General features: G+C 39.8%; 1 long non-coding RNA gene across 1 annotated transcript; it reads left to right on the top strand.

Annotated features, from left to right (window-relative positions):
• The first annotated feature begins 147 nt into the window (after positions 1–147).
• LOC134475655 (uncharacterized) lies at positions 148–14,790 on the top strand. Its single transcript, XR_010046827.1, has 2 exons — positions 148–286; positions 14,223–14,790. It is a non-coding gene; the product is annotated as an uncharacterized LOC134475655 (long non-coding RNA).
• Positions 14,791–15,405: the final 615 nt, after the last annotated feature.

Raw genomic sequence — 15,405 nt, 5'->3', positions numbered from 1 at the left:
CTGCCACCTGGGGCTGGCGGCCGACGCTCTCCGCCAGAGGGTGTCCCAACCGCAGCCAATCGGAGCGCCGTTCTGCCAGAGTGGAACCGATTTCGGCCAATCGGAATCCGGGAAGGGGGCGGGACTTCCCCTTTAAACTGACTAACACTCTTCCTCCAGACTGGAGAAGCCGCGAGCTCCCAGGGGGACCGATGAGTAAGTAGGTCTCTGCCCGGGTTCCAGTGTCCTGAACCTCTTTCCGGGTGCTGGAGCTTAGAATCTGCACCGACGCGGAGATCCCGCTTAGGTGAGCTTTCCTCTTTCTGGACCCGCCCCCTCTTCCCACACACGTGTTCTCCTGAGTAAAGTTCTCTTCCTTCTTTCGGTCCCAGAAACCACTCTGGGTTACCTGCACGCGGACCCGCACACCAAAGCAGCTTCCTTTCTGCCTTGATGTTTCACCACACAAAACCCTAGTATCAGAAATCGCACGGTCGCACGCTTTAAAAACATCCAGAAACAGGCTCTGAGACACAAGGTCCTGATTGTACAGAAGAACATAAAATTAAGAACACGCTTTGACAGGTGTTATAGTAAAATCACAGCACGTGTGGAGTATTAAATTATTTGTCGAATGAAAAATTTGCCACGTTGACGGGAAAGGGATGGGGTGGACCGTCATTAAATAAAAGTTGGCCACTTAGCTGAAGCAAATAAATATTTTTTATTTATATATATCTCTTCTTATGGAAACACTTTACAGGTAAATTTTACAATGAATACTGCTACACATATGCATACATATATATGCATACACATGTGCACGTATTTTCTTTTAGAAACACAAGTAAACATATACAGTTGATTTATTATACCCATAAATCTGGGTCGATGAAAATCATTTAATAGGGAAAGATAAGAGATGGAATGGGGAGCAACATCCAATAATTTGCTGATACTGTAACAACTTCAAAAAAATCTTCCTTGGAGTCAGTTTTCCCCAGGGAAATGTTTATGATAGCAAGCACCGGTTTGAAAAGACAAACAGTCCACATTTCTAACAAAGGATTCTTTTTTGTCCTGAAAGGGCAATTGCTTTCTTTAGAGTTTCCTTAGACCAACTCAGTGTTTTATTACAATATTGCAAGAAAATTTTGAGAAGTCTTTTGGAGAGATAGCATTCAAAGACTGTTAATCCTTAACAAAAAGTCAGTAATGAGTACTTGAGAAAACTATTAAATTTTTTCTTGATTAAATCCATGGAAGGATATTTTTTTTTTTTTTTTTTTTTTTTTTTTTTTGTCTTTTTCATTTTTATCGGTACCGGGGATCGAACTCACGACTGCCTGCTTGCAAGGCAGGCGCTTATGCCACTGAGCTAAATCCCCAGCCCCCCATGGAAGGATATTTCCTTTGACTCTACCACCCTGAACGCGCCCGATCTCCTCTGATCTCGGAAGCTAAGCAGGGTCGGGCCTGGTTAGTACTTGGATGGAAGACTTTTTTTTTTCAAGATCATGTCCTGTCAGATTTGTTTTTGTTTTTTTGTTTGTTTGTTTGTTTGTTTGTTTTTTAGATAAGATCTTGCTATGAGATTGAAGCTGGCTTTGAATTCACTATGTAGCCTAGGTTGGCCTGTAACTCTTGGTGATCCTGCTTCAGCCTTCCACGTGCTAAGACTGCAGTCATACACCATCACATCCACCTTGTTGCCTCTTTATCATATCTTCAGATGGCCATTACTGCCCGTCATCACTGCCGTTGCAAACCTAGAGTCTCTCACTTCTCCCATCATCCCTGAGTTACTGACCATTATCAAAAAGTCTCACGAAGTTCTGCTTTGTTCAGCAAACCTTCAGAAGCTCATGAAAAAAATCCTTCTTTACTTGGTATTCAAGGGTCTACAACATGGATCCAACCCTGTTCTCCAGTTGTTCCCAGCAAATTACTTAACAGCCCTTCTTCAAAGCTGGCTCCTGGCTGTTAATTATGCTTGCTGGTCCCACCTCTAATAATTTTATCTCTGTCTAAAATCATGCCAGAAAATACTGTTGCTCCCCACAGGTGGGTGGAAGGGGCCCAAGAAGTACACACTGTCTTCTGGAATAATATGCTACTCAGCTAGGTGTTAGTTACATAACTAGTACATTCAGTTTGTGAAAAGTCAAGGTACATGCTTAGGTATGAGCTATACATTAATAAAGGTATGCTTTTTTTAAAATAAAATACACAGGGCTGGGGATTTGGCTTAGCGACGTAAGTGCCTGTCTTACAAGTATGTGATCGTGAGTTCTATCCCTGGTACCGATAAAAAAATAAATAAATCCACATTGTTTTCCTATAAGTACCTTTGCTGATCACTCAACTGAAAGTGATCTCTTTCTCCTGCTTCCCTCAGTCTTGTGACTATTTCTGTTTAGAGTAATTACACCTCTCTTTTGGTACTAATACATATGGCCTCATTATTCAACTTCAAACTCCTTAAAATCAAAATCTCTGATGCATACTGTATTTGAATTTCCTGGAATGTTAGCATGTTACAGGTACTCAACAGGTATTTCCCAATGGGTCAACACATTCTGGGTGGTTACTAATGTGAATTTTGGTTGGTGGTCTATGCATTCCTATGACACTGTGAGGACCCTGCTCTACTGTGAACACAGGTGAAATGATCTAAGACTACGTTGCTTGTCCCTCAATCAATTCCTTCATTCAGGATTTGAGATAAGCACCCACTTACCATTTAGTCCCTCAGCAGAATCTTAAATGTGAATTGTCTTCAGGAGCATTGTCTCCCCTGTGTAATTGGCTATTGAGTTAATTGCAGCCTTATGCTGTCCCGGTGTCTCCTGGAGCATCCAAGTTATCATAGCCTTGGTGACCGGCATCTTTTCAATTGTTGCTGGAGAAAGCAAACAGACAGAGCCATAAGTATAGCTTGCATCAGTTTCCAAAAATGTTGGGCAAGTTATTTTTATGAACTGTCTGCAGGATGTCCCCACGTTGTCCGTGTTCAGTGGCCCTTGTGGATTTTCCAGACTAGAAACTTGATAGTTGATGTCTGCTTGTTCCCATTTAGAAGCAGCTGAGTAAATAGCACTGGTCTGAATATGCAGTAAAGTTTTTATATTGATCTAGGAGCCCCTTCTGTGAAGCAAGTGTACTATTATTAGAGTTTAGCCAGACAGGTTTGATTTGGTTTTGTTCACTATTGTCACTGTTTTTTTTTTTTTTAATTTTTATCTTCCTTCAGAGGAAGAGGGGGGCACTTACCAAACTTAAATGAACTTTTGTTACCCCATTAAATCTATGTGAAATACTTTTTTGTTTTGTTTTATCCCTTAGTTTTTACAATATATGCAACCAGGAAGGGTAGGGCACTTTTTAAATTAGTTTATACAGGCACATAGTTTTTTAAAAGGCCAAATAATACAAAAGGGAACAGTTAGTCTTTTTTTATTCCTTTGTCCCACTACCAGACAGTTGTATACTATTTAAGGGAACAAAGTCTGCATAGATAGCCCACTTGGATAATAGTGTACTAACCTGGGTAGCAAGAGTAAAGATGTATTCTAGGGAAGAGATCAGAGATACCCTTGCATACAGAGGATATCCCAAGTTTGGGCCCTTGGGTGGACACAGGTACGAAATAACACCAGGTAGGCAGGGGATACCAGAGGACCTAACAGAACACAGAAGAAAGCCCAGCTGGGAGATGTGTACTGATAACTCAGATGGTACTAATGACAAGATGGTTTCTCAAAAGAAGAATGAAGAATGAACATGGCAAATCTAAAATTTATGTAGAAAATGATTCCAAACAGGAAGAACTCCTTCCAAGTGAGCCTGGTTTATGAATTCCACATTCAGTGACTTCCTGGGGAATCCAACCAATAAAGCCAGTCAACAGTTCCATGGAGCAGGCCAGAACAGCCTTCATTCTCTCCTCATTCAGATGCCAAAGCAAATAGCTGTGAAAGCCACGAGCAGCCAGAGTCCTAAGGAAAAATACCTCCACCCAGAGCTACTATGGCAGCCCCAGGAATGAGAAGCGAGGCAGTTCCCATACCCTGTTCCCTTGCCACATTCAAAACTAAAACCATGTTGCATAAGAGAACTTTAAAAAATAAATAGGTCATCTTTGGCGCTAGTTTGAAAACCTGCATTTCTAGGAATCTGCCCAATGACTCCATCCTGGAAAACTAGTACACCAAGAAGCAAACTGGGAAGAGGAAAGCTTCTATAAATACAACCAGAGACCCTTGTAGGTGGATTACTCAGCACTAAAACCTCTAGGATGTCAGTTCCCTCTTACAAAAAACAACTTTTTTTTTTGGTGCCAGGGACTGAACTCACAACTTCGTGTTTGCCAAGCAGGCACTTACATTACTGAGCTAAACCCCCAGCCCCTGAAACAACTTCTTAATCTCCCCTTGTTGAGGGCTGTTTTGTGTTTAGCAGTGGTAAATTTACCCATTTATCTCAGCACTCAGGAAGCTGAAGCAGGAGGATTGCTGCAAGTTTAAGGCCAGCCAGGGCTACAAAGTAAGTTCAAGGCCAACCTGAACTGCATAGTGAAGAACTGTCTCAAAAAGGAAAAATAAAAAAGAAAAGAAAAATCTCCCAAGGCTCTCAAACAAGGCCACTTTCTACCTATCTCCCCATCTTCCTGGCACTTACAGACTGTCATTACTCTGAGACACATGGATTGTACTGTCAGATTCAACAGAGGGAGCAAAAAATCAAGGAGGATCGAGAAGGAAATCAGACTTCCCCAGGAGGCTGACCTTATTCCTGAAAGCAGTCAAGATACACACCATTATTTCTTGGGCTTCCCACCATTATCTCTTGGGCTTCAAGTTTAATGTCAAGAAAACCCAACCAGTTTCACTTGGTAAAAATTAACCTTTGTTATCAGGCCTCAATTACACAAAGCTCCAGAAATAACCACTGCCTTCCCTTTAATGAGAAGATCGGGTCCTTGTGAGCCCATGGTTCAAGGCAGAAGCTCTTGATTACCTTTTAAAGCCTGGAGCCTAGATAAACACAAGGAATTTAGTTCAGGGATCAGTAATCATCTAATTCCATAGGAAGCTTTCCTAGACCTTGGAGTTTTCTTATCTTAGCCAGGATCCCGGGTATGTGTAAACAGTGAGCCAAATGACTGAAAAACCTTCAGCACTGTGGAGTAAACTGAGTAGAAACCTTTCTTGATTTTGAGTTGAAAGTATTGCAAATAAACGCTGTCTCTATATTTTAAATGATAGCTTTTTTTTTTTTTTTTTTTTTTTTTTTGTCCTGCAGACACTTTCCCTTCCAGCTCTCCAAGGATTTTGCAAAGCCCTGGCAAGACAGTTCAGTAAATACTCTTGATTGAATGATTTAATTGCAAATAAATTATGTGGCTGGATCAATGCTTCCAGTTACTGTACTCTCTGCTCCTCTTCCTAACAAAAACAAAAACACTGCAGAGAGAGTGAAAGAAGCTAAATCTTTTTTTTTTTTCCTTTTTATCGGTATCAGGGATCAAACTCACGACTGCCTGCTTGCAAGCAGGCGCTTATGCCACTGAGCTAAATTGTCAGTACTGGGGATCAAACTCATGACCGCCTGCTTGCAAGTCAGGTGCTTATGCCACTGAGCTAAATCCCCAGCCCCCCATGAAGCTAAATCTTACATGCAATTGCTCTTGGGAAATTTCTCAGTTTTATGATGACTGTTCAACCAGGATGTTATAGGCACTTAAACTGAAACTACTGTTGACTGTATTGGTTTAAAGAAAGAAAGGTCAGAGGCAACATTCTAATAGTTATATGTAAGCATGTTATCTATTATGTTATAAATTGTATTTTATGTCTTAGGAGAGTGTACCTATTTTATACTTCAGTACACTGTTTTGAATTTTTTCATCCATTTTCCTCACAGATATATGCAAATCTTGATTTTCCTCAAATCACTGAAGCCGATAAGTACAGATACAATATGTATTTTAAAAGGCTAATCTTAAAAATTTCTCTCATGATACAATGCACTGAGTTTTGTGTTTATTTGTGTATTTGTTTAATTGGATTACAAAAAGACTCAGATTTGCTCCCTGGGAGAGAAGAGTTTATGAATTATTTTCTCCACACTTTTTCAAAACTACCTGAACTAATCTGTAAATTTTCTTTGAAAATTAAAATACAAGCTTGTATGCATTTGCTAAGTAATGTTTATTTGTAATGCTTATCTAGAAGAAATTTTTTAACTAAGGTACAGGGCTGGGAATATAGCTTAGAGGCACAGCACCTGTCTGGCAAGTATGAGGCCCTAAGTTCCAAAAAATGAAATGAAACGAAATATTCTTTTAAAAGTTAAGTACAGTACAATTTTTTTTTTCGTCTTTTTGAGACAGGGTCTCACTATGCAGTTCAGGCTGACTTTGAGTTCACTTTGTAGCCCAGGCTGGTCTAGGACTCCCAATTATCTTCCTGCCTCAGCCTTCCAGAGCACTGGGATTATAAGCATGTGCCACCATACCCAGTTTAAGGCACAGTTCTTTTATCCAGTGTCATTATTCCATGTTGTGTGTAATCCATCAGGAGTATTTGTAAAATATATTTTATTCAGAGAGATTTGTCCACAGTTATATGCTCATGGGTTGATCATGCACATATTCTTTATATCATCTATGTCTGTTTTACACAGATATGAACAAATATTTGATAATAGTAGATTAATGCATGCTTTTCCTATTGCTGTTTTCTAAATGCTATTGCCACAAGCAAAATATATAAAAGAATCAGTAAATTAAAATACCAACACACTCTGGGCTTCAAAGGAGTTACATTCCAATTTTATCATGCTGGGGAGGAACAGGTATGAATTATGATTCATAAACTTCAAACCCACCCCTGGGCCTAAACAACAATTAAGAACAATCCCTTTGAACCTCCGAAGGGTGTAGTCCATTCATTTACTTTAGATCAGGGCACAGCATATTAAGACTAAACTAAAAGGTGCATTTCTCCCACCTCTGAGACATCGAGTGCTGAGAGTATAATAAACCCTCAAGAGCCATCAACTTTTTGGCTCATGACATTCATCATGTCAACAAGTGCACATAAACCTAAAATCCCTAACACCCAAGGGGCTGGGCCCTTGGTAGGCAAGTCAAGCAGTAACTGAAGTAACCTTGAGGAATTCCCAAATATGAATCACAGCACATCACCCGACAACAATAATGCTGACATAACTCTTCCAGCTGGAAATCTCCAGTCCAGTACCACTTTGCTTCAAATCAACATCCCTGACAGGCAAATTTTCAGTCCCCACCATAATATTTACACTTTAAATGGTTTTTTGCTTAAATTTTTAAACAACGAAGTTTAAGTGATACATAAAATTGTACATAGTTATGGAATACCATATGATGTTTCTATCCATATATACATTGTGTAATGTTCAGATCAGGGTAAAATGATGTATCTCCTGGAACATTTATCATTTCATTACAGTGAAAACTTCCAATATCTCTCTTCTAGCTTTTTCATAAAATGTACAATACATTATTATTAGCTGTAGCCACTCTACAGGGCAGTAGAACATTAGCACTTCTGTCTCCTATCTAACTATAACAATACTCATTAATCAGCCTTTTCCTATCTCTCCTTTCCCTCGAAATCACACTTCTTTCCACAAAACACACTAAAGCAATTTGTAAAAAATTTCATTACCGTAATTCTGGCAACTATACGAAATAAACCTGAGGAGGCAAGAACGCATATTCACTGTTATAGAAATGGATTACTGTCCTTGAGTTTGAAATAAGCCTTCAGCTTCCTAATAAACAAAAATGGAAAGAATCAGTGACAGCTTTAATACTGAAAGCAAAAGGCACAGAAGTTCTCAACAATAATATGGGTTTCCTGATGCAACCTTCTGAAATAAGGTAGCATATAGGACAATGAGCATTGTTAGAGACAATCTCCCAGTTACAAGAAAAGTCTTTGTTGGGTGTCTAGAATATGCATTCCTACAGCAGTTATTAGTCACAGATGATATGTGAGACAGTGCTAGGGAAACAATAGAAACCAGAATGGACAAAGGGCTTGCTCCCTTGAGCAAGAGTCCTAGGAAGGAGGACACAAAGTTAAGAAGCAAGTGGCTAGGTAAGTTCAGATAATGGTGAAAGAGGGAAATAAAAAAGAGCATTGTGCTGGAGAATGATACAGGAGAGGACTGTTGGAGAGTAGGTGATCAAAGGAGGTCTTCCTGGAGAAGTGACTTCAAATAAGAACCAAATGACAGAATTGCACATGCCAGGCATAGATGGGGCAGAACACTGCAAATGCAGAGGCCCTGAGAAAAGGTCCGGCTTGACTTGTTCCAAGAACATACAGAAGACGAGTGTAGCTGGAGCCTATAGGAGCATATAGGAGAAGAGTATGACCAGGATGGAATTGGAAAGCAGGCTGAAGGGAAACCAAAGTAAGGGTTCAGGATTGCCATCTAATAGGTATTTATAATTGGGGAAGCATATTATCTGACATATCAAAAGGATCTGTCTGCTGTTGGGGAAAGAATTGATCACAAATGTTCAAGGGGGAAAGTAAGAGGACCTGAACAGGACTGTAATAGTTTAGGCACAGATACAGGTAGTGAGACATTAAGCAGTAATGGTGCCATTTACTGAATGGAAATGACTGTGGGAGCCGTGTTTGAAGGGAAAGTCAAGAGTTCTTTTTGGCTTGGGTTGCCCAAGTGAGCATCCAAGTGAAGATTTAAGAAGGAAGTCTAAATTATAAGAACAAAATTCACTACTGAGATAGGGCTGCACCTCAGATGCGGGAGTCATGGGGAGGGGGTGGAATTTAAATCCAAGGAACCAGATGAGATATGTTATGGGAGAAGACAACCAAGGGCCAAAACATGAGTCCTGTAACATTGAGAAACCTAACAGGAGGTACCCAAAAGGGCAACTGAGAAGAAGTGGTTAGAGAGTTAGCAGAAAATCAGAGAATGTGGTAATACATAGCATCCAAAAGAATATATGGTTTTTCAAAGATCAAGGCCACAAGATACTGCTGAAAGATGAAAAATCACCAAAACACAAGAAAGACCACTGGGTTTAGCATCATGGATGTGACCAGTAGGCTTGAGAAAACAGTTTCCACTAATTTGAGGGGAAAGAAGATTGAATAGACTTGGGAAAGATTAGAAAGGGGTAGTTTGGAAACTGTGGCCAATGTGGATAAGAAAGGAGCAGAGAAATGAGATAGCAGTTGGAGAGAGGCATAACACCAGTAAAAAGTGTTTCCTTAATGAGGATGGGAGCCACTGTAAGCTTTTTGTTAGCTGAGATGGGAAAAGTCCTGTAGAGAGGAAAAAGCTGATGATGGGAAAAGAGGTATCTGTAAGAGGGAAGCCCTGCAGAAGATGAGAAGGGCTGGCGCGTCATCTGCAGTAATAGGATGAAAGCAAAAGGTGCAGGTGCAGACATCTGTAGTGTGAAAGATCCCATAGAAGGAAAAGGAGAAGGTCCCACGCATCTAGGTTGCTGCTAGATTCTCAGGAACCCGTGAAAAGGAAGAGAGGCAATGAAACAGTGTTTTTGGAAGACTGAAGAAAGATGAGAACATATGGGAAACACAGTATTTTTCAGTCTTACAACCAAAAAATGTCAGCTTGTTATGCCCAATCTAATAAATATCCAGTGTTATTCCTAGAGTGTGAAGATAATTTCTCAACACATAACTTTCTACAACGAATGAACCAGCTCAAACAAGGATCCCTAATATCCACCAAATACTAAGCCACCAAGTAGCAAACAGTTCACTTATGTTCCAGAGCTATAGAGACTGTTCAAAATGTTTGTTCACCAAAGCACCACATTTCTTCCTTCTGTGAGTGTGTATCTCCCACAGTACTATATTTCTATATTATATTTAAAAATTATTGAAATACTACTATGTGACAAACACTATGCTTAGTTCTTTATACGTATTATATATAGAATCTAAGCAATTAAATGAGCACTATGCACTGTTATTATCCCAGTTTTATAAATAATGAAGCTAAAGTTTTCATGACTAAATTATGCTTGTATTAGAGCTTATGAAGTCCCCGATTGAGGGCAGAGAGTTAGCAATTAACAATCAAGCCATGTGGTTATGAATGGAGTTGTGTAAACAGTTGTAAAACCGTAACCTAGTAAGGCATTCCTGCTTGCGAATAGTTTCTCCATATAGGAAAAAAAAAACCTAAAAGCCAAACTATAAATAAAATTACTTCTACATATGAGTCTTTTACTATACAAAATTTTAAAACTCCCAAGTTGAGAAATGGGAATTTAAAAAGCCCTCTTGACACCAGTGCTGTACTGGTACGTTGTTTAACAGAGGTTGGTGGCAGAGGGGTATGTGTGTTGATTTGCAGTAATTGCCCAATTCCATGGTCCTCCATAGAGTTCAAGCTACCAATGTGACATCAGCCAAAAATTCTTGAACCTTTACCATTCATCTGTGAGTTACTGGAAGGAGCTGGAATGAGTCTTTCTGGTACCACCATGTCGTGTATTTCACGGGGTGATGGCAAGGATAACTTTAGGATGGCTAAATTATAGTTGGTCTGAGATTAGAATTCTACCCCCTCCTACAGACCAAATGAATCAAATAAAATAGGAACACCAAGTATGAACTGTACTGATCGAAATGTATTGTTGATATTAGAGTTAAGAACAGGTGTGATAGTCCGTGCATTTTGTTTGTACTTTTTTCAAAGCATTGAAAAGACTACACGAATAAGAAATAATCAAATATTATAACAAACCAAAAAGTTCAGTATAAAAATTCCCAGAGTGGTCACTTCCTGTGTGTTTCAGTGTATTTGTGTGATTTTTAGGCCCATGGGTTTTTTTTGTTTTATTTTGTCTTTTGGTACCAGAGATCAAACTCAGGACTTGTGCTTGACAGGTGCTAGGCACATGTTCTTTTCCTTTTTTTTTTTTTTTTTTCTTTTTTTTTTTTTTTTTTGAGACAGGGTCTCACTATGCAGTTCAGGCTGGCCTTGAGCTCACTTTGTAGCCCAGGCTGGTCTTGAACTGGCAACGATCCTCCTGCCTCATTGTCCCAAGTGCTGGGATTACAGGCATGAGCCACCACACCCAGGTAGATACATGTTCTTAAACAGTAGTTTTATATAACTTCCCCAACTAAGCTCCTGCGAGGTTGCTATTGATTTATTAAAGCATGTAAGTGACCGAGTTTTCGCTATGAAAACAATTCATGTGTAGAGATTTAACTTAATGCCATCTTAAACAAAGGATTCACTGACCTTCTAGTTTCCAGTTTAAGAATGGTACTATTTACCAAAGAGGCAATTCATAAAGTCATGGGTGATTGTTCCATGAACTTTCAAAACTATGTCTTTCTGGTTTCATTTGTGATTCATGTCAGAACAGGCCTGGCTTAGATTCCAGAGTTGAAACAAACCTCTAAGATAGAATCACCTTCTTCTTCAGACTTACTGCTTAGAGTTTTTTTTTTTTTTTTAAGTCAGTATCCCTGGTGCTTTAAGCCCAGTGTGTTTCCCACAGTGTTTTGTCCCTTAAAGTAATCATCTACTCAGTAGTGCTCACTATTGAGGTTCTAGATAAATACCTCAAAAGCAGATTTCTTAAACAGAAAATTTAGCAACCGGAGGGTGAGAACATTTATTGTGTATTCATTAAATATCTACTGACTCCCTTTTCAATGCCAGGCACTGTACAGAGTCTCTGAGATTCATTGTGTCCATAAGAGAAAGCACAGTGCTTGTCCTCCTACGTCCACGTAAATAATTCCTCCTCTCCTGCAGATGTAACCTTTGTGTTGAGTCTTACCTTGCCCTAATCAGCCTTCTACCACCTCTTCCATACTTCTGATTCCCCTCTTTTTTTTCCCATAGCACTGACAAACCTATCTTCTTCTGACATACTACATAAATATATTACATACATAAGCTACATAAATAGATTATATAACAGCCTACAACTAGTACATACTGGTACCAGTAGGTATCACTATGGCTGGAACAGAATGAGAAAGGGCAAGAAATCAAGGAGATGACCTGAGAGATGTGTGATGACCTGGATCTGTGGTGCCCACTAGGCTATTCCATAGGCTCAGGACATGGAGAACCAACCATGTCAAGGTTTCACAGTACCCCAAGGGAGTTAAGGCAAAGGGGCCACACAAAGGTTGTAGCAGTAGAGAAAGTAGTTAGATTCCGGCTATATTTTAAAGGTTGAGCCCCAAGAATTCCTGATGGAATAGTACTTCAGGGTTGAGCCCCAGGAATTCCTGATGGGTTGCTATGAAATGTGTGGATGAGACTGGAAAGGATAGAATTCTCACCGGCTCAGATGCAAAGGCTGAGCATGTGGTGGAGCAGGTTGTGTGGACAGAGATGGGAAGCGCAGGAGTCCAGTATTATACACGCTCAGTGTGAGATGTCTGTTACGTATCTATGTAGGAGGTTGTTGATATATTAATCTGGAGGCTGGGAATGAGGTCTGAGATGGAAAGATAAATTTGGAAGTCATTGGCATACAGATGGTATGAGACTGCAGGAGGCCACCAAAGAAGAAATATAAGGAAATGAGACCAAGGACTGAACTCTAGGATGCTCCAGTATTAACAGGTTGGAGGTGCAGTTAGCATCTGGGAGGTCAATAGGTGCCTGGACCATGGTGAAGTAGTGTAGTCAGGGTATTGGGTACAAAAGCCCAACTGAGTTCGGCGTTAAGAGCAAATGGGAAAGGAAGAATTGGAGGCGGGGAAGAATAATAGGCAATTTCCTCAAGGAATTTTGCTGTGAAGCAGAATGGGGAAATGGAGAATTAATGGTGGAGGTGTTTTTCTAAAAGGGGAAGTACTAACAGAATGTCTCCAAGTAAATTTTACATACATACTCCATGTACACATCCCAGGTGTATCACTTTTATTATACAGTTTGCAGGTCTCTCGGCCCTGATAAATTCTGATAATATATAAATTCTCAAAGACAGGATTTGGTTTTATTCAGATTTATAGGCTAACCAAAGAATTCATTTTCTATCACAATTGTCACAAATTGCCACAAAGTGAGTGGCTTAAAACAGCACAGCTCTGAAAACTAGGAGTCCAATATAGATCTCATTAGTCTAAAATAAAGGTGTGGCAAAGTATGTATTTCTTTCCTGGTTTCTAGAGGCTGCCCATATTCCTTAGCTCACAGCCTCTTCTTCCTTCAACACCAGCATCACTGTATCTCTCTGACCATTTTTCTGTATTCACCTGTCAGCTGGGAAAGCTTCTCTGTCTTAAGAAGGCATGGATTAGATTGGGCCCATCCAGATCAAATAAGGTAATCTCTCCCTTTCTGGGTCTTCGATTTCACCACATCTATAAAAGCCCTTTTGTCATGTAAGGTAATTTATTCACAGGTCCTAGGATTAAGATGTGAACATCTTTGAAGGTAATTATTCTGTCATACACAATGACTGATAATTAAACAATGTTGGAACACAAACCTTATCTGTTCTTCCTTATGGCATTTATTGCAGCCTGCATTCCAAATAGCTGAAACAAAACAAACCAGAAGAAAATCTAATCTCTCTCTGAGCAGAAACTGTTTCGCCCTTTTTTCACTGCATTCCCAGAGCTAACACCAGAAATACGTGTTAAATGATTGAATAACTACAAAAGCAAGTAAGCCTTTTTCTTTTATATGAGCCACTGTGACAGAAATCTCGTTTGTGCTCAGCAGATAATATCTGATCACCTCAAGGGGAAGAGGCTTCCTTTCTGGGTACAGGGTACCCACTTATCTTCCTTTCCTTTTTTAATTCTGACTCTACCTTTAGCATATCTCCATCTTACACTACCTACTACATTTATGATATCTGCTATGCGAAGCTGTTAATGACACTCCTGCAAGAAGGACTGGTTTAATTTGTCAAAATAATTTTAATATGTGTTGTACACAGGGGTTATATGGAGAACAACTAGAATCAGGACATGAAGTTTATAATATTGTTTTTATAATGGTCACCAGGAGTTAACACAAGAAAATGCAGGAAATCTATCCACAACACCAAAAACAGAATATTTAGTCAAGGGCTTAAATCCCACAGCAATGTCCCACATGAGTCCAGAGAAAAACCCAGAGCTCATGACAGTGCCTCCCACAAGTCCAACTGGAGGTCCAGAGCCCACAGGGACTCACACCAGTCTCTTGTACAGATCCATGCTGGGAAGGCCCAAAGGTCAGCGGTGGAAGCCAGAAAGTCCATGCCAGCGGGGTGAAGGAGCTGTGCTGGTGGTATGAGGGTTCTACACTGGAGCCAAGAAGTCATGCGCACAACAAAGACCAGGGCTGTCCTGAAAGGCACCACAGCCATCTTCAGCGACACGGAAGCCCTGAGCTCTTCCCACAATAAGCACAGTCGGGTACCTGGCAGGAAGCTAGCATGACGAGTTCATCCTGGAGACCAAGTGGCACACATCTTCCCTCCAGAGCCAGGAAGCAATGCTTGATGTGAGGACCAGAGCTTCTCCAGGAGAACCAACGGCTCAACCAGCAACTCAGAGGAGAACCCACAATGCCTCAGTGCCTAAACACAGCAATGCATTAATGCCTCCCTTCTCCTTCTCCAGCTGTCTATTTATGCTGGCAACTTTCCTCAGGTGGAACGTCTATGCTCAGTGTCATGCTGATGTAATCCAGCTGGCATTAAGTTGACCACCAGTTCTTAATCCATAACAATGTGCAATATATGATTGTGGTACAAAAAGTTTTAAATACAAAGAATATGCTTTGAAAAGTAAGTTGGTCTTCCCTTGTTTCTCATTTCCATCCACAAGATACATCTACCAGTTTTTTTGGAGTTGGAGAAATCCAATATAATGGGAATAATCTATGAGTATACAACTTTTCTGTATAAAAAAGTGGAAGAATCTTAAAAATACTAGGATGGATAAAGAAAATGTGCTATATATATATTATATATGTATATATATTCCCATGAAATACTACTCTGCCATAAAGAAGGATAAACTTGAGTCATTTGTAGGCAAATGGATGCACCTTGACACCATATGTTAAGCAAAACTAATGAGATACACAAGCTTAAATATCAACGGTTTTTCTTATATGAGAAACCCAAACTATAAATAAATTAAAGAATTAAATCAGAGATAGGTAACAGGAAACAGGGAGACAGATCTTTTGCAAAAGGGAAGGGACCAAGAAATGGAGGGAAGTGGTTAAAGATGTGTTATGGATGTGTACCAGCTCCCCATGAGTGTAACCATTACATCCTACAAAAATGTACTGATAAAAAATCAAAATTTTTAAAAAGATATTTTTCTACACCTTGATTTTTATTTACTATGAATCATCCCAAAAGCTGCTTAGTATGCCATT

This window comes from Cavia porcellus, unplaced genomic scaffold, assembly GCF_034190915.1.
Source record: "Cavia porcellus strain 051 isolate PalLab524CR breed Dunkin Hartley unplaced genomic scaffold, mCavPor4.1 scaffold_4, whole genome shotgun sequence".
NCBI classification, from domain to species: Eukaryota; Metazoa; Chordata; class Mammalia; order Rodentia; family Caviidae; genus Cavia; species Cavia porcellus.
Note: the sequence above shows the minus strand (reverse complement) of the source record. Positions and strands in the feature narration are given on the sequence as shown.